At 39.9% G+C, this 24071-nt stretch overlaps 1 protein-coding gene across 1 annotated transcript in view; it reads left to right on the top strand.

Moving 5' to 3' along the window:
* Positions 1-24071, top strand: part of syt7a (synaptotagmin VIIa) — a 700876-nt gene that overhangs the window by 328926 nt on the left and 347879 nt on the right. The window lies entirely within an intron of this gene.

The following is a 24071-nucleotide window of genomic DNA, read 5'->3' as shown; positions in this document are numbered from 1 at the left end:
TATTATTATTTTCTAAGTGTCCTGTTATCACATCCTTTATAATAGATTCTAGCATTTTCCCTACTACTGACGTCAGGCTAACAGGTCTGTAGTTCCCTGTTTTCTCTCTCCCTCCTTTCCTAAATAGTGGGGTTACATTTGCTACCCTCCAATCTGCAGGAAACATTATAGAATTTTGGAAGATGACAACCAATGCATCCACTAAATCTATATCCACCTCTTTCAAAACCCTGACATGTAGATCATCAGGTCCTTGGGATTTATCGACTTTCAGTCCCATTAATTTCTCTAGTATTATTTTTTTTTATTAATACTAATTTCTTTCAGTTCCTCATTCTCCACAGACCCTTGGTTCTCCAATATTTCTGCGAGGTTTTTTGTGTCATCTTCCGTATTAGGAGGGAGGCGGGTTGCCAGCGGGGGGGGTCGAATGGGCGCGTGGGTAACCCACCCAGTAAATTTGTGGGTTCCCCACTTACCTTGGCTTCTGGGTTTCACGCTGGAAAGCTGCGCAGCGGGCGGACTGCACACCCGCATCATAGGCTGTCAGCTGGAGCAACTCTATTTAAAGGGGCAATCCTCCACCGACTGATGCTGCAGAAAGGAGCCAAAATTACAGCATGGAGCAGCCCAGGGGGAAGGCAGCTCCCACGTTTAATGATGCCTCACTTCAGGTCCTACTGGGTGGGGTGAGGAGGAGGAGGGGGAGGACAGAGATCTTCTCCCCGGCAGACAGGAGGAAGTGGCCTGCCTCTGCCACCATGAAGGTCTGGCTCCACCAACATATCGCCCACCTGCATACAGTGCAGGAGGCGCTGCAATGACCTAAGTAGGTCAGCTGAAGTGAGTACACTTACTCATTCCCCTACACTCCGTCTGCCACATCACCGCCCCCACCCCCACAGTTCTGCACTGCCAGCACTACTCTATCACATCACTCCTCACACCCACTCAAAGCTCATCCTCATCTTACCTGCACTTACTCACCTCGCCAGTACTCACCCCACCACTACCACTCAACCCAATCCTCATACAATCTCATGGCTCTATCTCATACTCACCCTCTCGTGCATCTCTTTCATGGTCAGCCTCACCCAACCTGCCACTACCTGTGCTGCAGCCACAGGGCATGCATCACGTATGTGTAGTAGGAAGCGTAAGGCAAACGGGTTGTGAGCATGAAGGGGATGCACAAGGGTGTTTAAGGGTTTGTCATGGTTTTTACTTATATTTGATTTCTGATCAACTCACATTACATATATTGTCACCACTACTGCCATGTCTTGACCATTCTTGACCGGCTTGTGCAATAAGTCCCTTTCATGAGGTTCTCCATGAACACCCTTGATGCCACCCATTGGGTCACCCTACAGTGGGTGTATGTGTAGTTGCACGACTACTTTGTGCAGGTGCCTGTTGCGCAGCACTGTGTTATGTAGCTCCACGTGGCAGAGGTGGACAGCATGCCTGGCGAGGCTGGTGATGTTGCTCGTCCTCCAATGGAGTGATGAATGCAGCAATGGACCCCCTCCCCCCCTCCATCCTGATGGTCTGAGTGTGAGGGGATTCACAAAGTGGATAAATGTGTTTGGACAGCAGAGTTTAGAGTATGATTTAATAATTTGGAGTGTGGAGACAACGGTGTGCCAGGCAAAACTTTGTCTGAGGTGACAGAGTGCCCTGCTGCAATGAATGAGGGTTTACCCCGCACCTGTTAAATGGACCTTTGCAGCTACCACTGGCTGCTGGCTGCAACACGTCTGTTTAAACAGGGAATGTTTCCCCCAGCATGGGAAACATGCTCTGGGTAGTCCAAAATCCGAATCCTCCTAAAATCTCCAACTAATGAGGTCTGTAAACGACCTCAAGTACCCAGATAATGATCTTAAGTGAGATCCCGCCGGCTTTGATTGCCGGTGGGAGTCCTGCATGCGGGGGCTGCGCGCACACTGATTCACGTCATTGGGGAACCCAGAAGTGGGCGGGTTGGAGCCGGGCTCCGGACCTGCTCCGGGAATCCCCAATTTTAGGAGCCCCCCCTGCCACGAACGCACCCGCTCGGCCATCTGAAAATTGACCCCAAAATATTTGTTTAATTTCTCTGCCATTTCCTTATTCCCCATTATAAATTTTCCCGTCTCTGTCTGTAAGGGACCCATATTTGCCTTCGTCAGTCTTTTCCTTTTTACATACCTATAGAAGCTTTTACAGTCCGTTTTTATGTTTCTCGCTAGTTTACTCTCATATTCACTCTCATATTCTATTTTCCCTTTCTTTATCAATTTCTTGGTCCTCCTTTGCTGAATTCTAAAATGCTCCCAATCCTCTGGCTTACTGACTTTATGTCCCTCTTCCTTTGCTTTGATACTATCTTTAATTTCTCTTGTTAGCCACGGTTGGACCACTTTTCCTGTTGCGTTTTTGTGGTCGCCTCCTCGTACCCCTGCAAATGCCAGTATTCATGTGTAATTTTGACGGTGTGCCTTGACGGATTTTTGGAAAATAGACACACAAGCCCCTTACTAGCTTCTGATGTCCACACATGCACTTCTTACAGGAGTCACTGGATAATGACCAGGAAAAGCACCGAAACAGGCCATTCAGCCCAACTAGTCAAGCTGCCATTTGCCCTCCATGCGAGCAAATATTCCTAATTATATTTATCCGCCCTTTTTACCATATCCCTTCATACCCCCTTCATCCCTCCACCTATACAATTGAATCTTAAATGTTGATATTGTTCTGCCTCAACTAACTCTGGTAACGAATTCCACATCCTCACAAGTCTATGTAAAGATGTTTCTCCTACCCTCTGTTCTAAACCTCTTCAATTTAATCTTGTATCTATAGCCCTTCATTCTTGACCCCTCAACTACTGGAAACAGTCTGCTTCTAATGACCTTGTGTCATCCTTTCATAATTTTAAACACTTCTATCATGCCCCATAATCTGCATTGTTCTAATGTAAAAAATCCCCAATTTTTTCAAGTCTTCATATTCATATTCTCTCATACCAGGCAGCATTCTAGTGAATCTGCATTGTACCCTCTCTAAAATCTCAATATCCTTTCTATAGTCTGGAGTCCAGTACTGCACACAGCACTCTAACTGAGGTTTTATATAGGCTTATCATTACCTCTTGGCTTTTATATTCTATACCTCTTGCGATAAAACCTGGAATTCCGTTGGCTTTTTTTTTTAACAACCTTATCAACCTGAGGTGCTGCCTCTGAACCTGTACCCCAAATCCCGCTGCTCTTCCACAGCACCAAGCCTACTTCCATTCAGAGTATAACTACTACTGTTATTACTTTTACCAAAATGCATCACCTCACACATACATGATGTTGAATTCTATTTGCCATGTTTTAGCCCATTCCCCTATCTTACTAATATTCTTTTGGTCTTCTAAAGACAACAATACCTCCTATTTGGTATCATCTGTAAATTTTGATACCACTTCCGCTATGCCCATATAAATATTAATGTACACAGTGAGCAGAAGTGGTCGCAGAAATGAACCCTGTGGAACACCACAGTCCATTTCCAACCACTCTGAAAACTGCCCTGAACTTCTATTGTGTGTTTTCCCTCTTCTAACCAATTTTTAATCCAGATATATCCTTCCCTTATTTCCACACCTCTTAATCTTCTCTAGTAGTTTCTTGTGTAGTCCTTTATCAATGGCTTTCTTGAAGTCCATCCACAGCATCCACCCCCCCACCCCCCAATCTACCATATCTGTTTCCTCCTCAAAGAATTCTGTGTGGTTTGTCAAACACGATCATTTCTTTTTAAATCTATGCTAGCTACATAATCTAGATGCATGGTAATTTCATCCTTAATTAAAGACTGTAATATTTTCCCTACCACAGATGCTAAGCTAACTGGCCTGTAATTGCCTAGATTAGCTATATCTCCCTTTTTAAAAATGGGTACTAAATTGGCCACTTTCCAGTCCTTTGGCACGCATCCACACTTAATAGAGCCCTGAAATATAATTTCTAGGCCTTTGGTAATTTCCTCCCTCAGGAGCCTACAATGTTGGGCCCTGGGATTGTTGCCACCTTCTAGCCTAACCAACTTAGGTAAAAAAAAATTCTTTTATCCAACATAATGATCATTTCACTCTCAACCACTTGAGGATTAACCTCCTCTTAAATATCCTTCTCTTCAGTAAAGACCGATGTGAAGGACTTATTATATACTTCCATCATTTTTTAATCATCTACAATTGGCAATCCTCTCCTCTCACGGTCCCATCTAGATTTTAACAATTCTCTTATTGATATACTTGTAAAATACTTTACTATTCTTTTTGATACTAATTGAAATTATCTTTCTCGTACACCCTCTTAGCTTTCTTTATCCCGCTCTTGACCTCTTTCCTTATGTTCTCATTACTCTAGTATTTTTATTAATACCTGGTACCCTCCTGTTCTTTATGACTCAACTACTAATTGTTTACAGTCACTGTTCCATCAGAGGAATTGGAATTTTTTTTAAAGAAAACTTTGATAAAGCAGTAGAATATTAATGTCTACAGATTTGGATTGATTATTGAATTATAGTACATAATCATGGAAATAAAATGTCCATGAAACCAACTGTAAGCTTCATCTTGTTTGCACACACCACCCAAAAAAAGTACTTGAGAAACTTCATTTTAATAAAGCAATTTTTTAATATCCTCTTTTATTGCTATTACTGATGAGATACTTACTTTCACTCAGCAACGCAACAAAATTCTGTTACTAATGGCCAACAAAATTGTGACTATGATTTTCAGACATAAGACCATAGCCAGAGATTAATACCAAAAACTTAACAAGAACAAAGTGCTTATATCCAGTACTACTAATAAATAATATCTGATGAAAAGTGAACTTTAGACTGTAATCTAATCTGAGGTAGTCATATGATGGATATAAACCACTGACGTCAGAGCAGTCAATATTGGGAAATGTCAAGAGTGAAATTCACAATCAAAAAGAGTGAGATAGATCATAAACTGCATTTATTTTTTAAAGAGTGCAATACTTCAACACAGATCACATTTTGAAACCCTGATGAATGAAATGTAATAAATCTGCTGCAACTCCACTCTTGGGGTTTATGATGTCATCTGAATCCTTTGTAGGATTACAGCCTTGTTATTCCGTTTCCTCTTTCCAATCTATTCTCTATATTCTATTTTCCTATTTTCTATTTCCATTATTCTCTTCTATTTTCTATTTTTCTATTTCTATTATTCTCTACATTCTATATTTTTGCATGCATGCATTCCTGATTTTCAACTGTGCATAATTTAACAGAAAATCCCCAAAACTTGATAAAGTTACTGAATAAATCTGTTTCAGAAGGTGGTTAGTGCTTTAAAGTTGGATTTATATCTTTTTGGAAAACTTTTCACAAACTCAGCACTGATTTGGCAGCAATTCAGCCACTGTGAATGCGATTTTATTTTTATCAGTGATTTGTGGCCTTACAAAGTATTGTTGTCGCCTCTCCCGGGGAGATGAAGGCTGTTTTACAGGATCCCTGGCACTGCTGCTCTCTCATTCAAATCCTAAATGCATCACACAACTAAAAATAAATAACCACTGAATGCAGGATGTATAGTATTTATTCTCCATCTATCATGCATTGCATTTTCAAAGATATTATTATTTTATTTGATTTATGCCCCAGTTGAAAAAGAGAGACTTGTACTTTTCTTCCACCTCATCAAGTGTCTCAAACATATCAATGCTTCACAAACAATGAATTACTTTGAAGTTTGATGACTTTTTTTTAGTTAATTCTTCGGGATGTGAGCGTCATTGGCAAGGCCAGCATATATTGCCCATCCCTAGTTGCCGTTGAGAAAGTGGTGGTGGGCTGCCTTCTTAAACCTTTGCAGTCCGTGTGGTGAAGGTGCTCGCACAATGCTATTAGATAGGGAGTTCCACAATTTTGACCCAGCGAAAATGAAGGAACAGCGATACATGTCCAAGTCAGGATGATGTGTGATTTGAAGGGGAACCTGGAGGTAATAGTGTTCCCATACACCTGCTGCACTTATCCTTCTGGGTGGTGAAGGTCACAGGTTTGAGAGGTGTGTGGCGAAGAAGGTTAGTGAGTTGCTCCAGTACATCCTGTAGATAGTGCACGCTGCAGCTGCAGTACGCCAATGGTGGAGGGAATGGATGTTTAAGCCAGTGGATGTGATGCCGATAGTTAAAGACAGAAGAGCATACTGGGAGTTGTAGGCGCTAGCTTGAATCTGTTCTGATAACAATGATGGGTCTGGGAACCTGCGCAAACTCAAAAGTTCAGGCTTTTCACATAGACACAGGCCTTTGACAGGAAGCATAGTTAACAGGCATTTCACATACAAACTTTATTGTTTGTGTGCAAAATTTTTAATGTCCTTTTTATGTTAGGAACATTGTTCCCAGCATTAAGAATTCAGCTTAGTGAAGGAATCAAAATGGTGGCTGAATGGATTTTCAAAAAGTGCTCATGTTTTTAATAAGAACTACTAAGGACTTTTTTTCTTGTCTTACTTTTGTATATTCCTGACCCCTTTCCATTTTAATTAGTAGCCATTGTATGAATATGAAATTTGAGACAATCAGTTGCAAGAAATTTGCATATATAAAAATGTGATGGCTGAAGTGTAATGCAGGAAATGTGACGTGATGGACAAAGTGCATTCTAGATGGAACTTTTTTATTTTTAGTGATGAATGTACAAAGGTTGTATGAAGGACAGGATTGATATATGGAGTAAATTCCTGGAGATGAAAAAAACAAAACATAATTCTCCTGCAAGCACAATTATATTGCAATGATATTAAATGATATTGTAATGTCTAACTTATCGAAGACGTTGCTTTAAAAATGTTATGGGATTATTGCATTCTATCTATCTGCTGCATAAATAATGAAAATGCTTTTCTTAAATACATAACCAGAAAAAAAGTTGTGCAGAAAGCAGGGAATAATAGATCTAACCTCGACATGTTCTCTGTTAATATGTGTCTATAAAAAGTACACACGGAACAATTACAGATGTGACTGAGCCAGCAGTGGTATCACTTTTATTTCATTTAATGATACAGGAAATGGTATAATCCTATGTATATAATACATCTGACTTCATTATTATCTAGCAATCATTGACTATTCCTTTAAAAAAAATTGCAGTGATCATGACACAAACGCTATTCTTTCAATGGGACTTAGTTCATTGGCCATTGGTGTCTAATCAGTTGCTGTTGCCAATAAAAGGGCTCAAATTGGAATAAAAGCACCCTTGTGTGTTCGCAACTACATTTTATTAAAATGTATGGTATAGACATTCACAATACTAACTCCATCTCGGGAGTCAGATAATTATAAACTGCTTGAGCTTCCCTGTTGTGGTTTATAATGTCTTCTGAACCTCTGAATATTTTACAGCCTTATGATCATCCTTGGGTATTCTCTATAAACTAGTCAACAGGTCTTCCAACATGGGAAAGTTTGAAAGCCATTGTTTTCAAACTTTACTGTGTTAGAGGCCTCTGCAAACATTGACACACTTCTGCTGACCCCATATCCTTAGTTTGGCAGTGCTATCTGGCAACAGAAATATCATGCCAATAATGGAATTGCAGATGCACTGACAAAAATATATTATTATGTCAAGTTATCATCCCATAGAACCCTTTTCAGAACCTTAGTGGGGCACTTAGCCCAGTTTGCAAGTTACCTATCTAAACTATTTAAATGTTTGGTAACTGTAACATTGATGCTGCAGTGACACTAAAAAAAAAATCAACCCATAACAAAACATTAATCTCATTGAGTTCATCAGTACCTAATCTTTCAACAAGCACTGAATTTCACACTTGCTCGCACACTTGCATGGATCACTGCACTCCCTGGCTGCTGATGCTTGTTTCTGTTGTAAGTTTTAGAGAGCAGACTGGTATATTTAGCTTTCTTTTCTATTCAGTGTTGTGTGTCAGTGTGTGTGAATGTGTGCTCTTGGCAGCTTTCCAAGGTATCTTCTAGAGCTTTGAATGACTCAAAGATACTATCTTATTGGACTCAAATTGGCTAAATTACAGACTGCTTTCTTTCAAAGAATAATTTACAGCAACACCCTATTCTAGACTCATTTTATCTTTTCCTTTATGTGAATCAATTGACAAGCATTGAATTCATTGTGTTGCAAACTTGATTTAAGAAAATATGTGTTTATTTTTTTTCTAGTTTTCTCCCCTCTTCTCCCAAAAGCACTGACTCAGCCCACTGTGTGGTTTCATAGGTATCTGCACTCCTCTAATCGCTTATCCAAGTTGACCATTCTTCATATGTGGATCGGGATGGTGAGCATCAAGAGGGGGAAGAGTGTCCACACAGCCACTAGTTAGGAACTAAATTAAAAAGCAGGTCCTCGTGGGTGGTAATCTCGGGATTACTACCTGAGCCACGTGCTAATTGGCATAGGGATAGACAGATCAGGAAGGTGAATGCGTGGCTGAAAAATTGGTGTAGGAAAGAGGGGTTCCATTTCATGGGACATTGGCACCAGTACCGGGATAGGAAGGAGCTGTACTGCTGGGACAGGCTCCACCTGAACCGGAATGGGACCAGTGTCCTCGCGGAAAGGATAAATAGGGCAGTGGATAGGACTTTAAACCAGTAAGACGGGGGAGGGATCTGGGGAAGGTAGTGTAAGTCTGAACAAAAAAGACATAGGAAATGAGAGTAAAGGTCAGAACAAGTTAAGGAATGAGGGTAACATAAACGGTCAGGGAACAAATATAGTTATAGAACATAAATACAAAATGACTGTTAAAAAGAAAGGGTAGGGAATTATTACTAAAAACAAATTAAATTGCCTGTACAGCAATGTGCGCAGCATCTGAAACAAAACGGGGGAACTGGAGGCAGTAATTCCCTGTGAGGAGCCAGATGTAGTAGGGATAACTGAAACACATTTACATAAAGAACAGGACTGGCAGTTCAATATTGCAGGATATAACGTATTTAGAAAGGTTAGGGAAAGAAGAAGTGGGGGGGGGGGTCGAGTATCTGTACTAATTAGAGACAACATAATGGCAATAGAACAAAGGACATAAGTGATATTAAGGTAGAAACAGAATCCATATGGATTGAGACAAAGGATAAGAAGGGATTGGTCATGTTAATAGATATATTCTACAGACACCCTAATAGTGGAAGGGAAGTGGAGGATGAAATATGTGGAAAAATCTATGAAATGAGTAAAAAAACAGGGAATAATGAACATGGGAGATTTCAACTACCCCCAAATAAACTAGCAAGAAGAGGTAGGGAGAGGGGAAAAGGGAATGGAGTTTTACAATGTGTACATGACTCCTTACCCAGTATGTGAGAATCCCAACAAGAGATGAATCACTGCTGGATCTAGTAATGGGAAATGAACCAGAACAGATAAGAGATGTAGTGTGGGGAACATCTAGGCAATAGCGATCATAACATAATAAGGTTTAAAATAATGATTGAGAAAGACATAAGTAAGATAAAGACCCAAGTAATACTTTGGAAAAAAGCTAATTTTGAGGGGATGAGAATGGAACTAGGGCAGATAAACTGGAAAAAAATTTTGACTGACAAAGAAATAGAACAGCAATGGGTAATATTTAAAACTGTGATCAATAGAGTTCAGGAGAAATGTAATCCACTAAAAAGCAAGAACAAACTGGCCAATAATGAAACACCATGGATGAATAAAGAGATAAGGGTAAAATTGAAACTATAGAAAAAGATGTACTCCAAGCACATAGACAATAAAGGAGAGAATGACAAAACGGAATATGAAGGGGTTAGGAAAGAAGTCAAAAATCAATTAGGAAAGCAAAGAGGAACTACGTGATTAAATTAATAAGGAATATAAAAAGAAATAGTAAAGTATTCTACAAACACATAAATAACAAAAGAAAAATCAGAATAGGAATAGGGCCACTAAGGGATGCACATAATAAACTCACAGGTAACAACAGCAAAATGGCAGAAATATTGAATAGTTACTTTGCCTCTGTACATAGAGAGAGACCAACAAGATGGGCAGAACATTAGAAGAAGAGAACGAAAAATATATTAAAACATTTAAGATAGAAAGATGGGAGATAAACTAATCAAACTTAGGGAGGATAAGATCCCTGGTCTGGATGGATTGCATCCACGAATGTTAAAAGAAGTTAGGGAGGAGATAGCAGAGGCACCATTACATATATATTTTAAAAAATCACTGGAAAAGGCAATAATGCCAGAGGACTGGCAAACAGCTAATGTGATTCCTGTATTTAAAAAAGGAGATAGAACAAATCCAGGGAACTATAGATATCAGTGGTAGGGAAGATAATGGAATCTTTACTCAAAGATGTAATAGAAAGACATTTAGAGAATGAAAATATAATACAGAATAGTCAGAAGGGAAAGTCATGCTTGACCAACTTATTGAGTTCTTTGAGGAGGTAACAAATTATACAAGAGTAATGCAATAGAGGGAGTATATTTGGATTTTCAAACGGCCTTCAATAAGGTACTGCATTGTAGACTCATCTCTAAGATCAGAGCATGTGGAGTCGGGACAGATAGCAGAATGGATAGCAAGCTGGCTACAAAATAGAAAACAGAGTATAGGTTAAGGGTAGCTACTCAGACTGGCAAAAGGTGGGAAGTGGTGTTCCACAAGGATCAGTATTGGGACCACTGTTGTTCACAATTTACATTAACGATTTGGATTTGGGAATCGGAAGTTAAAATTTAAAATTTGCAGACGACACCAAATTTGGGGGTGTGATTAATACAAAGGAAGAATGCGTCAAAATGCAAGAGGACATTAATAAACTTGCAGAATCGGCATGTTATTGGCAAATGAATTTCAATATAGATAAGTGTGAGGTGATGCATTTTGGTAGGAAAAATAAGGATGCCACATACTACATGGATAATGTGTCTAAATGGGATAGAGAAGGAAAGAGATCTCGGGGTACACATACACAAATCAATAAAAATAGCAACGCAGTTTAATAAGGCCATAAAAAAAGGCAAAACAATCACTGGGGTTCATTTCGAGAGGGATAGAATTGAAAAGCAAAGAAGTTATGTTAAACTTGTATAGAACCTTGGTTAGACGACACTTGGAATACTGTGCACAGTTCTGGTCTCCATATTATAGAAAGGATGTAGAGGCATTGGAGAGAGCACAAATAAGATTCACAAGGATGATACCATGACTGAGAGGATTATTAGGAATGGCTGAACAGGCTGAGACTCTTCTCTAGAAAAGAGAAGGCTGAGGGGTGGCCTGATAGAGATCTTTAAGATAATGATAGGGTTTGAAAATGTTTCCACTTGTTGGGGAGTCCAAAACTAGAGGTCATAAATATGAAATAGTCACTAATAAATCCAAAAGGGAATTCAGGAGAAACTTCTTTACCCAAAGAGTAGTAAGAATGTGGAACACACTACCATGAGGAATAGTTGAGGCAAATAGCATAGATGCATTTAAGGGGAAACAAGATAAGCAAATGAGGGAGAAAGGAATAGAAGGGTATCCTGATGGGGTTAGATGAAATAGGGAGGGCGGAGGCTCGTGTGGAGCATAAACCCGCATAGACCATTTGGGCCGAATGACCTATTTCTGTGCTGTAGTTTCGATGTAACTGTTCAATATCGTCTTCACTTGGCATCCACACATGCGCACACACTCACATCTCTCACTAGGGCTCATTGGGTAATGATCAGGAATTTAAACCCTGGGTCATATTTTTTCCATTTCTTTTCCTGGGAACACTGATCTGGCTGATCATGACACAAATAGGATTTAGTAGCAAATAATTAACAGTGGTGCAGGGGTGGTCCAATGTACTGGGCCATGGAATTGTAAGATATGGGTTTGCATTTGTGATATGTGGGAGCATAGGAACATACAGAACTATTATGGATCATGTACCACTTTATCTCTCATATCCCCAAATTGCATCCCTTGTCAAATATCCATCCAACTCTGACTTGAATTTACTGACACAATTGCAGTAAATTTCAACTAAGTCCCTGGGAGAGGGAACAAATGCTTCATCATGGAGAAAAAGAAGAGTCCTCCTGGCTCATTTTGCACACTTCCTTAAAACTGGCCAAAGGATTGTTTAAGCAGCAGCTTTAAGAGGTCAAGTTACTGCACATCACACCATCCTTCCTAGTTTTTTTTAATCCTTCTACTACCTCACAAATCTGTTTAAATTTGGTAGCTACTCTGCAGTCAGGTTACTTAACACTATCTATTAAGGAGTCATGCTAATATTCGTATTTGCATGCAAAAGTTCTTTGCTGAATTGGGACAAAGAAATGATTAAAGCATATGGTGGCAGCAAAGTGACTTTGACTGATTTGATAGCATTTTTGCTTCTGAGTGGGCTGTCGCCCACTCTAGGACTTGAGCACATAAATCTAGACTGTAAAAGTAAATAAAGAAAGAGCCTTTCATGACCTCAGGATGTCCCAAAGTGCTTTACAGCCAATGAGTACTTTTGAAGTATAGTCACTGTTGTAGGAAATGAGGCAGCAAATTTGCACACAGCAAGATCCCGCAGACAGCAGTGAGATAACCAGATTATCTGTTTTTAGTGCTGTTGGCCAGGTCACTGGGAGACTTCCCTTGAATTTCTTCACAAAGTGCCATGAGATCTTTTATATCCACCTGAGAGGGCAGATGGAGCCTTGTTTTTTTTTTATTCGTTCATGGGATGTGGGCATCGCTGGCGAGGCCAGCATTTATTGCCCATCCCTAATTGCCCTTGAGAAGGTGGTGGTGAGCCACCTTCTTGAACCGCTGCAGTCCGTGTGGTGACGGTTCTCCCACAGTGATGTTAGGAAGGGAGTTCCAGGATTTTGACCCAGCGACGATGAAAGAACGGCGATATATTTCCAAGTCCGGATGGTGTGTGACTTGGAGGAGATGTCTCATCTTAAAAGAAGGCACCTCCGTTAGTGCAGCACTCCCTCAGTACTGCACTGGAGTGTCAACCAAGACTTTGTGCTCAAGTCTCAGGAATAGGACTTGAATCCACAAACTTCTGACTCGGAGGCGAGAGTGCTGCCACTGAGCCAAGGCTGACAGCTGTACCGAGGGAGTATTGTTGGAGGTGCCATTCCTCAGATCTTCTGTTGGTTCAGCTGGATATTAAACATTTTTATGGCACTATTTGAAGAATAGTGAGTTTTCCTGATATACTGGCCAGCATTCCACTCTCAATGCGTTACAATCTAAAAATAGATTGGTCATTCATTTCATGGTTGTCTGTTGGATATTGCTGGAGCAGAATTGCTTTCATAGCAATAATCATTGCATGACAAATTAATTCATTGTTGTGTAGCATTGAGTTTCTGAGAGACATGATAAGATGCTATATAAATTATCAGCTCTCCATAGATATAGAATCTAGCATTGAGACATTGTAGTTATTTCTGAGTCGTTCTGTGCTCAAATGCGAGGAGATGATTGCCACTACAATTAATATATGATCCTAGGTTAGAAAGAGTCAACCATGGTCCTCAATCCCGACCACTATCCACTAGAAGGTCCATATGTGTGTAGATCAGGTGATGATAGGACTAGGTTCAATTGTGCTACCCCATGATGAAATAATTTGCTGGTACTTGCTGTCCAGACTTACACATCAACAGTGGTCTCTTAGGAGCGCCTGCAGAATTGTACTCCAGCCTAAATCACCACCTTCAGGAGATAAAGAAAGATAAAGGAGAAATAAAATGATCTGGAGAGAATTAACCTCTGGCCAAATTGATGATTGAAGTCTCAGGATATATCTACAATGACATTATTAAGATTGAACTGTAAAGACGAAAGTACACTGATTGGCACCATGTGTCATTGGGAGGAAGACATATCTACTGAGGGCTGCTGGGGGTATTTCCATATCTCAAACACTTTAGAAGGTAATTAGCCATGAAGTGAGCTCAGTACTCAATATCTATGCAAGTGTAAGCTTATACTTCTAACGCCAAGTATCCTTTTGCACTGTTTTAGGAAAAACACTGTCAGTATAGATGATCTCTCATTAAGAGAACTTTGCAGATCTGTTTTATGTTGTTAGAACTTTATTTGACAGTAATCATTACTATTAGACATTCTGTTCATCAGCAGTTTATGTGCTGTCTGATTTCATTGTCATTTTCCTAATAGGGATTTAGCTCAAATTTAGCTCTCTTTATTTGTTCTTTGCACTGAGCCTTGTATCTCAATACACACAAGGCATTCAGTTTTGAACTGAAACAATTTTTTTTAAAATTGATAGCTTATTAGTCACATGACATAGCATTTTGGTCACAATACCTTATTCGTTTCTGTCTGGGCAACTAGAGACAATAATAAGTAACATTAAAGTAGAAACAGAATCCAAATGGATGGAGGAGGACACAAAGAGTCTGCAAAGGGATATAGACAGGTTAAGTGAGTGGGCAAGAAGGTGGAAGATTGAGGAAAATGTGGGGAAAAGTGAGGTTATTCACTTTGGTAGGAAGAATAGAAAAACAGAATATTTTTTAAATGGTGAGAAACTATTAAATGTTGGTGTTCAGAGAGACTTAGGTGTCCTCGTACAAGAAAAACAGAAAGTTAGCCTGCAGGTACCACAGGCAATTAGGAAGGCAAATGGCATGTTGACCTTTATTGCAAGGGGGTTGGAGTACAAGAGTAAAGAAGTCTTGCTACAATTGTACAGGGCATTGGTGAGACCTCACCTGGAGTACTGCGTACAGTTTTGGTCTCCGTATCTAAGGAAGGATATACTTGCCTTAGAGGTGGTGCAACGAAGGTTCACTGGATTCATTCCTGGGATGAGAGGGTTGACCTATGAGGAGAGGTTGAGTAGAATGGGTCTATACTCTCTGGAGTTTAAAAGAATGAGAGGTGATCTCATTGAAACATATAAGATTATGAGGGGGCTTGACAGGGTAGATGCTGCGAGATTGTTTCTCCAGGCTAGAAAGCCTAGAAGTAGGGGGCATAATCATAGGATACGGGGTCGGCCATTCAAGACTGAGATGAGGAGGAATTTCTTCACGCAGAGGATTGTGAATCTTTGGAATTCTCTACCCCAGAGGCTGTGAATGCTAAGTGATTGAATATATTCAAGGCTGAGGTGAATAGATTTTTGGACTCTAGGGGAATCAAGGGATATGTGGATAGGGCGGGAAAGTGGAGCTGAGGTCGAAGATCAGCCATGATCTGATTGAATGGCGGAGCAGGCTCGAGGGGCCGAATGACCTACTCCTCCTCCTATTACTTATGTTCTTATGAGATGGGACTGATCACATTAATACGTATATTCTACAGACTACCTAACAGTGGAAGGGAAGTAGAGAATGAATTATGTAGACAACAAAAATATAATAAAGAATAGTCAGCACGGATTTCAGAAGGGAAAGTCATGCTTGACAACTTTATTGAATTCTTTGAGGAAGTAACAGAGAGTAGACATGGGTAATGCAGTAGGTGTAATATATTTGGATTTTCAAAAAGCGTTTGGTAAAGTACCACATTTTGGACTCGTGACTAAGGTCAGAGCATGTGGAGTCAGGGGACAGGTAGCAGAAGGGATAGCAAGTTGGTTACAAAACAGAAAACACAGAGTAGAGGTTAAGTGTAGCTATTCAGACTGGCAAAAGGTGGGAAGTGGTGTTCCGCAGGGATCAGTACTGGGACCACTGTTGTTCACGGTTTATATTAACGATTTGGATTCGGGAATTGAAAGTACAATTTCAAAATCTGCAAACGACACCAAATTGGAGGGTGTAGTTAATACAAAGGAAGAATGAGTCAAAATGCAAGGGGACATTAATAAACTTGCAGAATCGGCGTGTTATTGGAAAATGAATTTCAATATAGACAAGTGTGAGGTGGTGCATTTTGGTAGGAAAAATAAGGAGGCCCCATACTACTTGGATAATAAGAGTCTAAATGGGATAGATGAGCAAAGGTTTCTAGGGGTACTGATGCACAAATCACTAAAAGTAGCGATGCAGGTTAATAAGGCCATAAAAAGGCAAAACAAGCACTAGGGTTCATTTCTAGAAGGATAGAATTGAAAAGCAAAGAAGTTATGTTGAACTTGTATAGAACCTTGGTTAGACCACACTTGAGTATTGTCTCCATATTATAGAAAGCCATGATGTGGAGATGCCGGTGATGGACTGGGGTGGACAAATGTAAGGAGTCGTACAACACCAGGTTATAGTCCAACAGCTTTATTTGAAATCACAAGCTTTTGGAGCTTTGCTCCTTCGTCAGGTGAGAAAGGATATAGAGGCATTGGAGAGGGTGCAAAAAAGGTTCACACGGATGATACCAGAACTGAGAGGATATCCTTATCAGGAAAGGCTGAACAGGCTGGAGCTTCTTCTGTAGCGAAGAGATGTCTGAGGGGTGACCTGACAGAGGTCTTTAAGATAATGAAAGGGTTTGATGGGGTAGACGTAGAGAAAATGTTTCCACTTGTGGGGGAGTCCAAAACTAGAGGTCATAAATATGAAATAGTCACTAATAAATCCAATAGGGAATTCAAGAGAAACTTCTTTACCCAAAGAGTGATAAGAATGTGGAACACGCCACCGCAAGGAGTAATTGAGGCAAATAACATAGATGCATTTAAGAGGAAGCAAGATAAGCACGTAAGGGAGAAAGGAATAGAAGGGTATGCTGATAGGGTTAGATAAAGTAGGGAGAGAGGAGGTTCGTGTGGAACATAAACGCCAGCATAGACCATTTGGGCCAAATGACCTATTTCTGTACTGTAGTTTTGATGAAAATTGAAACATCGATGTAATTTGATGCTTCAATTTTCAACTGTAATAACTGACACATCTGGATTTAGAAATGTTTATCCTCCCATTGGCAAAGTCGATCTTTCCCATCCCCACTGCTTGATCTGCTCTGTACTCACTAACCTGATCTGCATTAAAATTTCATCCTCAGCCAACTAACCTCCAAATAATCTTCTAAGTTTTATCTAATATTAAAAAATGATATGAGTGTGTTTCATGACCATGTGCACCTCAAATGTTCAGAAGGTGTTCATGTTCTGCTTTAGTAGTTTGTGCTTTCATCAGAACCTGACATAACCTGTCAATTTTGCTTAGAGATGCTGACTGACCTGCAGGTTTTCTATTTTTATATCTGAATCCTGTATAATGATAATCAATGTACCTATCCTTAATGCATCAACATTTATATAGCATCTTTCACAAAGCAAAACATCTTATGGGTCTTTTCAGGATAAGCAGTAGACGCTGAGCAGAAGTAGGGAGCTAATGACGGCAGGTGGCTAAGGGCACAGTCAAAGGAGTAAAGATTTAAGGAGGTATTTGAATGGGGGAAGATATGTTCAAGGCAACGAGACTCAGGAAGAGAGTTCCAGAATGAAGGGCAATACTAGTGAAGGCTGGGCTCAACTGGTGGAGCAGAGGATGGGGGGGGGTGGGGTTATGTACAGTCGGCTGGAATTGGAATAGCAGAGCACACATGCTAGGATGTAGGGTTTTGTGATATCCACCTTGCCAAACATCTGTGTTTTGCACAGGCAGTCATCAGCTTTTTCATCCCTTGTTCATGGGGCTCTTATGAAGTTATGTTCTAACTTAATTCACAATTATACACACAATACAACTTGATAATAGCCTTGCTGTTATGAAAACGGCTCAGTGGAGAAAAGGCACTTCTCCACAATGAGAAAAAGAAAACTAAGAAACCTGCAAACTTGCCACTTTGTGCTACAGTTGTATATCCTCCAAAGACTGTATACATAGTTGCAGCATCAGATGCCTGTAAGCAGATCTCTGTCCTTCCTCTTGGCAGTGGATAGTGTGTTATGGAGTAATGTCAATAGAAAGGAAAGAAGAGAAATATCATTTCCTCTGTACATATTCACCTGTGCCACATCGTGACTGATATACTCCATTCCTGTGCTCCAGTTCGAGCTGCTAACAACATATATGAACATATATGCAAAAAATGACACAGGTCCATCCAGCCTGTCCTATTAAATTGTGTGCGCATTGCTCTAATTCCAGTCACTCAGATCACACACTGTCCTCATGTGAAAGTGATCAGAGTCATGCTGTGGGCTCAGGTGAAAGACGAGGTCATTTGCAGGATATCATGCTGTGACAAATCGCTTGGCCTAATTATCAGCAGCTTCTGTCTTTCTTGTAATTAGATGCAATTTACTCTCAACATGCGTTAACTCATTACATCAATAGGGAAAAGCGCCAATTGGGTGAAGTGCAGGAGGACTGCTGCAGTCATGGAACTATTCTTCATCATGACTCGCACCCTCAGGACAAGAGGGAAGAAAACTCGAGAAAAAAAGTCATAGACTAAAAATATAAGTTCCTTCCAACAGTACTGTATGTGGTCCTCAACAAATCATAATTACCTCATTCAGCAGTTTAAGACTTCTTTAAACTCCACACATACAGAATTCAGCTGCTCAGTTCTAAAGCAAGATGTAGCACATGGCAGTTTCAATCTTGCTCATTACAAAAACATAGTTCCCTGAGACTAATAACACACTGCTGGAAGATAAGTCCTTGCATCTCCTCTGTAGAAAGTGAGAAAGACACGTCACTAATTAGTCCTTGTTGTCCATAATATTCTCTTCACCCAGATAAAGGAAATGCCTTTCTGTATGATGGAGTTTAAACAAAAGCAACATCTGTTAGCTAGGTCTCACAGCTGTCCTGATACTATATAACTATTACTGCCTCCTGTAGTTACCTAAATCAATTCATTACTGTGTGCGTAATTGTTTCTCAATTCCCTCATCCTTGCCCCATAGCTACTGTAGTATTGCCAGTCATGGGCGGAGGGTAGAAGGTCCAAAAGGATTTTGACAAACTCTGCTGCCATTTCTGTTAGGTGAGTAATGGGCATACCTAGAATGGGTGAAATGGGGGGTACATAATATCAGTATATCATAACTCCGGTACGGCAAGCCATTATTGCAAGACAGTCCGGCATATGAGAACCCAAGCCAGCCAAAATATATTGGTGGTTCTGTATTGCAGCACATTGATCCTGCAACATGCACTGTCACAAAGTGGTAGAATGTGAGTTTGACTACAGTTCTGTATATGGCAAGCTCCCTAATCTCAGTAGTTCCCTGATGGGTAGTTTCTGAGCAATGAAAATTAAAGGCTGGATTACTGAAGGGTTGCTCACATGGTCAGATAAGAACCAGATGAATAACAGCATTGGTAGTGATTTGGTAGCAGGTTGCCTGGTCTGGCTCTAGCCCAGACAGATCTAATGAGATAGGGAGAGAATTTTTATCATTTGCTAAGGTGCAAAAGTCTCTCTTCTTCTGTAGTGCCAAGTTCCAGCATGTCAACATGAAAACACTTAATTAACCAAATATGCTATTAATTCACTGACAGCAGCAAACGCTATCAAATAAAACTGCACTTTGAGGGCCATGATACATTAACCCATTCCATGTGTTTCCAAAGGGAAAAGAATGTGTCCCTGCACATCTGCAATTTGTCATTAGTTTAATTTTGCTTAGATATTGATTACAGAAATTAGTATTTAGTGCTGCATCTTCTTGTCACTTCTACCTGGTTTGCCTGACAGTAATTGATTGATTTGAGTAGAAAAGGCTTTGTTGTTACATTGGCAATTCTCCAATCCTCTGGTACAACTTCCATTTCCAAGGAAGGTTAAAACATTATGGTTAGAGCTTCTGCTTTTTCCTCCCTGACTTTCTGGGACATGTGCCATTAGAAACCTGGTGCCCTTTCCACTTTGAGTTCCACCAATATTTTAGCATTACTTCCTCTTTTCTACAGTTATCCTATCTAATTGCTCCAACCCCTCCTCTTGCATTCTTTCACAAGATTAAAAGATATATACAGATTAGGAAGGCCTTTCAGATCATCTTAATTCATCCATCCAGAGAGATCCTAAAGTCCCCCCCCCCACCCCCAACCAATTACAGCATCCAATTGTTTTTTTTACAAACTGTACCCCATACATTGGCCACAATTTCCTGATATCAGTTCTAAATTTACCTTTTACTATCTCTAATATGTGACTCCTTTCCCTATTCTCACAATTTTATTTTATTTAGGATTTGCCTGCTCCATTTCCATAACGATCTTATATACCTCAACAAGATCACTTTTCAGACATATCATTTTCAAGCTGAAAAGCCCAAGTTTCTCCAGTCTTTCCTCATAGTTCAATCCTTTGATATTAGGATCAACTTCACAACTATTCTCTGCAGTGCATTTGAATGTCAGCTTTGTGTCTCGGTGATCAGAACTCGACATGGTACTCAAGCTGTGATCTGACCAGAGCACAGTTTGATCACTGTTTCTTCTGACTTGGATTCTAATTTCATTTGCACTCTACTGTGAAAACTGAAGCAAAGTACTCATTTAGTATTTCCACTATTACTTTATCCTCCATGAGCAGATTTCCTTTTTCATTTCTAATTGACCATATTCTTCCTTGAATTCTGATTCTGATATATTAAGACTATCCTTTACTATTTCCCTTTATATTTCCTCCCAGTCTTACTTCATACCCGCTCTTAGCCGTTCTAATATTTTTTGCTCCCCCTCTATATTTCTTTACTCAGCTTGTTTTGTTTTGTATTATTAACCCAAGATTTGCCATATGCCCCTTTTTTTAAGTTCTAATTTTTCTACTCATCCAAGGAATTCCAGCTTTAGCTGCAGTCCCTTTTTAGTGGGACTATGTCTAGTTTGTACATAATTAACTCCGGTTTGAAAGCTTCCCATTGTTTGTCCACTGTCTTATCTTCCAGTTTTTCTTCAATTTATTTTGGCTGGTTTTTTTTTATCTCATTGAAGTTATTCAGATAATTAAAGTTATCCATTATTTTGACTCTTTTCCTAATTTATCTATATAATCTTCTATTTCCTTCCCACTGTTTGTTGGGTCTATTAAAAAAAAACAAAAGAGAAACAGTTCCCTTCTTATTCCTTAACTAAACACATCAGTTTTTGCACCATCACCTGTGACATCCCTACATTCTAGTGCTGTAAAGATTTGTGCTGTAAAGATTTATACTGCCAGTCCTTTTTTTCCTACTCTATTCCTCCTGAATATTTTAAAACCAAGAATGTTTAGTTCCCAGTCCTATCTGACCTTATGCCAGTTCTCTGTTAATGCTATTATATCATACCCAACTATAGCAATTTGTGCTTCTAGCTCACCAATTTTATTCAGAATAAGTTGGGTAATTGCATAAAAGAACTTAAACGAGCCCCTGTCTGACTGGCAGTCTTATTCATTTTAATCCTTCCTCATTCTGATTGTTCTTTATTACTTTTCTGTTTTTCTCTTTTATTTTTTCTACATCCCTTGCCCTTTTTAGTTTCCTTTCTTCTTTTTTCCCTTCCCACTGCTATATCAGTTTAAGCTCTCCCACAGCACTAGTTACTCTCCTAGCAAGGGCAGGTTCAGGTGAAGTCATTTTGTCCTGTACAATCCACTCCTATCCAAGAGCTGTTCCCAATGTCTCAGGAATCTGAACCTTTCCTTCCTACACCATCTCCCCAGCTATGCCTAAATCATTTGCTCATCCACGCAATTGCCATTCTCGCCTTACTATTTCTATGCTGACTGGCATGTAGCATTGGGAGTGTTCCTGAGATTACTGCCCTTGAGGTCTTGCCCTTTAATCTATATCTTAATTTGTGAATCTCTCTTAGTAGGGCCTCAATTCTCTTCCTATCTACATCATTGTAATTAAAGTCGGTGGGCCACGGTTGATAATTAATTAGTGGGCATGGGGATATAGTTAGAATAAGTGGCGATGAGACCTTAGTTGGAGTATGTAAGTCTGTTTTGATAATTGGAGTAGGTGGGCTGGAGCTCTTTGATCAGTATTGTTATGTATTACCATTTATATTGGTTCTCACACATGGTTTCTTGCAGCTTAATTCCTCCACAAGTTGTGTGTGATAAACCAACTGTTTAAAAAAAAATTGAAAAGCTGCTATCACCCAAGCCCCCAGTCCAAAGGGAATTGCCATCAAAACGGAACTGGATAAGTATTTGAAAGGAAAAAAATGGCAGGGCCACGGGGATAGGGCGGGGGAGTGGGACTAGCTGGATCGCTGTTTCATAGAGTCGGCACTGACTCGATGGGCCGAATGGCCTCCTTCTGTGCTGTAACCTTTCTATGATTGTACGTTTCGATACAACCTCAACTTCTGCAGCTGCCAAGAACAGCATGCTCCAAAACGTAGCTGCAGTATCTACAGCAGCACAAAATTATAGAGTAGTTTTCAGATTTTATTGAACCAATGAACCTTAGTATCAGAAATGTGATTGGTAACATGACAGTGTCAATGATGACACGTAGCTACCCAAGATAACAACACAAGATATTTTAAAAATGCACTTAGTCCTGGTTATTAGAAATGTAAAATGTCAATGTCTCATGCCCTCCCAAAACTGGAGAAAGTACAGTTAATAATTAGATAGAATCTGAACAAAAAGGCCCCTCAGACCATTTCATCTCACCCTTCAAGAATACCAACTCTACTGACATCCCATTGCAGCTTTAACATCCACTTGAACAGACAGATGGGACTTCATTTTAGCATCTCACCCAAAGGACGGCATCTCTAACAATGCCTCCGTACTGAACTGCAGTGTCAGCCAAGACTATGCACTCAAGCTCCAGTTTGATCCAGTATGGGACTTGAACCTTAAACTTCTGAGCCAGAGACAACAGGGCTAAATTGACACTTATGTGCATCTGCACTAATCAAGAATGGGAACCAAGTTATCTTTTATAATTTACTAATTTGATTCAGTCTTCAGTATAATTCCCTTTGCCATCTTCAACAATTAACATCAATTTGTTAGTGGAAATCTTAGCGTAATGTTTTTTTAAAAAAATGTAATGCATGTTTCCATTAATTTATATATATCTCAAGCTGTTAATGCTAACAGATCTTAGTTTTCTGATTTAGGATTTATCTACCAATGCGGCAATTGCGCTAGAAACTGCCCTCTCAAACCTCCAGGCCCAAGTAATCCAAACAGGACAAACCACCAGATGATAAAACATAAGTACAAGTTGGGATGAGTTGACTTGGCTTTGAGGGCTGATCCCTGTGGTTTGGGGGCCACAGGTTGGATACCCTTCTGCTAGAAGATCTCCAGATCTGCATTCTTCACCGTGAGTGGAGGATTTTGTTTTCACTCGTTCTCTGGATGTGGGCATCGCTGACGATGTCATGTTTAGTGCCCATCTCTAGTTTCCCCAAGAAGCTGTTGATCAGCCTTCTCCTTGAACTGCTGCAGTCCTTGTGGTAATAGTACTCTCACGATGGTGTTAAGTAGGGAGATCAGGATATTGACCCAGTGACAGTGATGAAATTGTGATATATGTCCAAGTCAGGATGGTTTAGGACTGAAGAAAGTTACAGAGATAGAGAAAGGCAAAGTCATAAAAGCTTTACAAGGATGAGAATTTTAAATTTGAGTCATTGGAGGTCCGGAAGCCAATGTAGTTCTGTAAGGACTGGGGCAATGGGTGAGCAGGATTTGGTATGGGATCAGATGCAGGTAGCAGAGTTTTGGATCAGCTGAAATTTGCAGAAGTTGGAGAATGTGAAGCCGGCCAGAAGAATATTGGAATAGTCGAGTCTGGAGGCGACAACGACATAGATAAGGATTTCAGTACATGAGCTGATGTAGGGGCAGAGGTGAACGATGTTATGGAGATTGAAATAGATGGTTATAGGGTCGGGAACTGAGCTAGGGGTTGAATAGGACACTGATCTACCCGTTATGAATTTTTAACATGATTTTCATTTCAGATTTCCAACATTTTATGATTTCTCCATTCATATTGATACTTAAATGGGCCACATTTTTAAACTGAAAATTATGAACCTCAATCCAAATGAGTGAGAGTACTATAAATGGACCTGTGTACTTGAAAAGCCACAGCCAGCCTTACCTTTTAATCATTCAGTGTGAAAGATCAA

The sequence above is a fragment of the Heptranchias perlo genome, chromosome 12 (genome assembly GCF_035084215.1).
Source record: "Heptranchias perlo isolate sHepPer1 chromosome 12, sHepPer1.hap1, whole genome shotgun sequence".
NCBI classification, from domain to species: Eukaryota; Metazoa; Chordata; class Chondrichthyes; order Hexanchiformes; family Hexanchidae; genus Heptranchias; species Heptranchias perlo.
The sequence above is the reverse complement of the archived record's forward strand: the minus strand, read 5'-3'. Positions and strand labels throughout refer to the sequence as shown.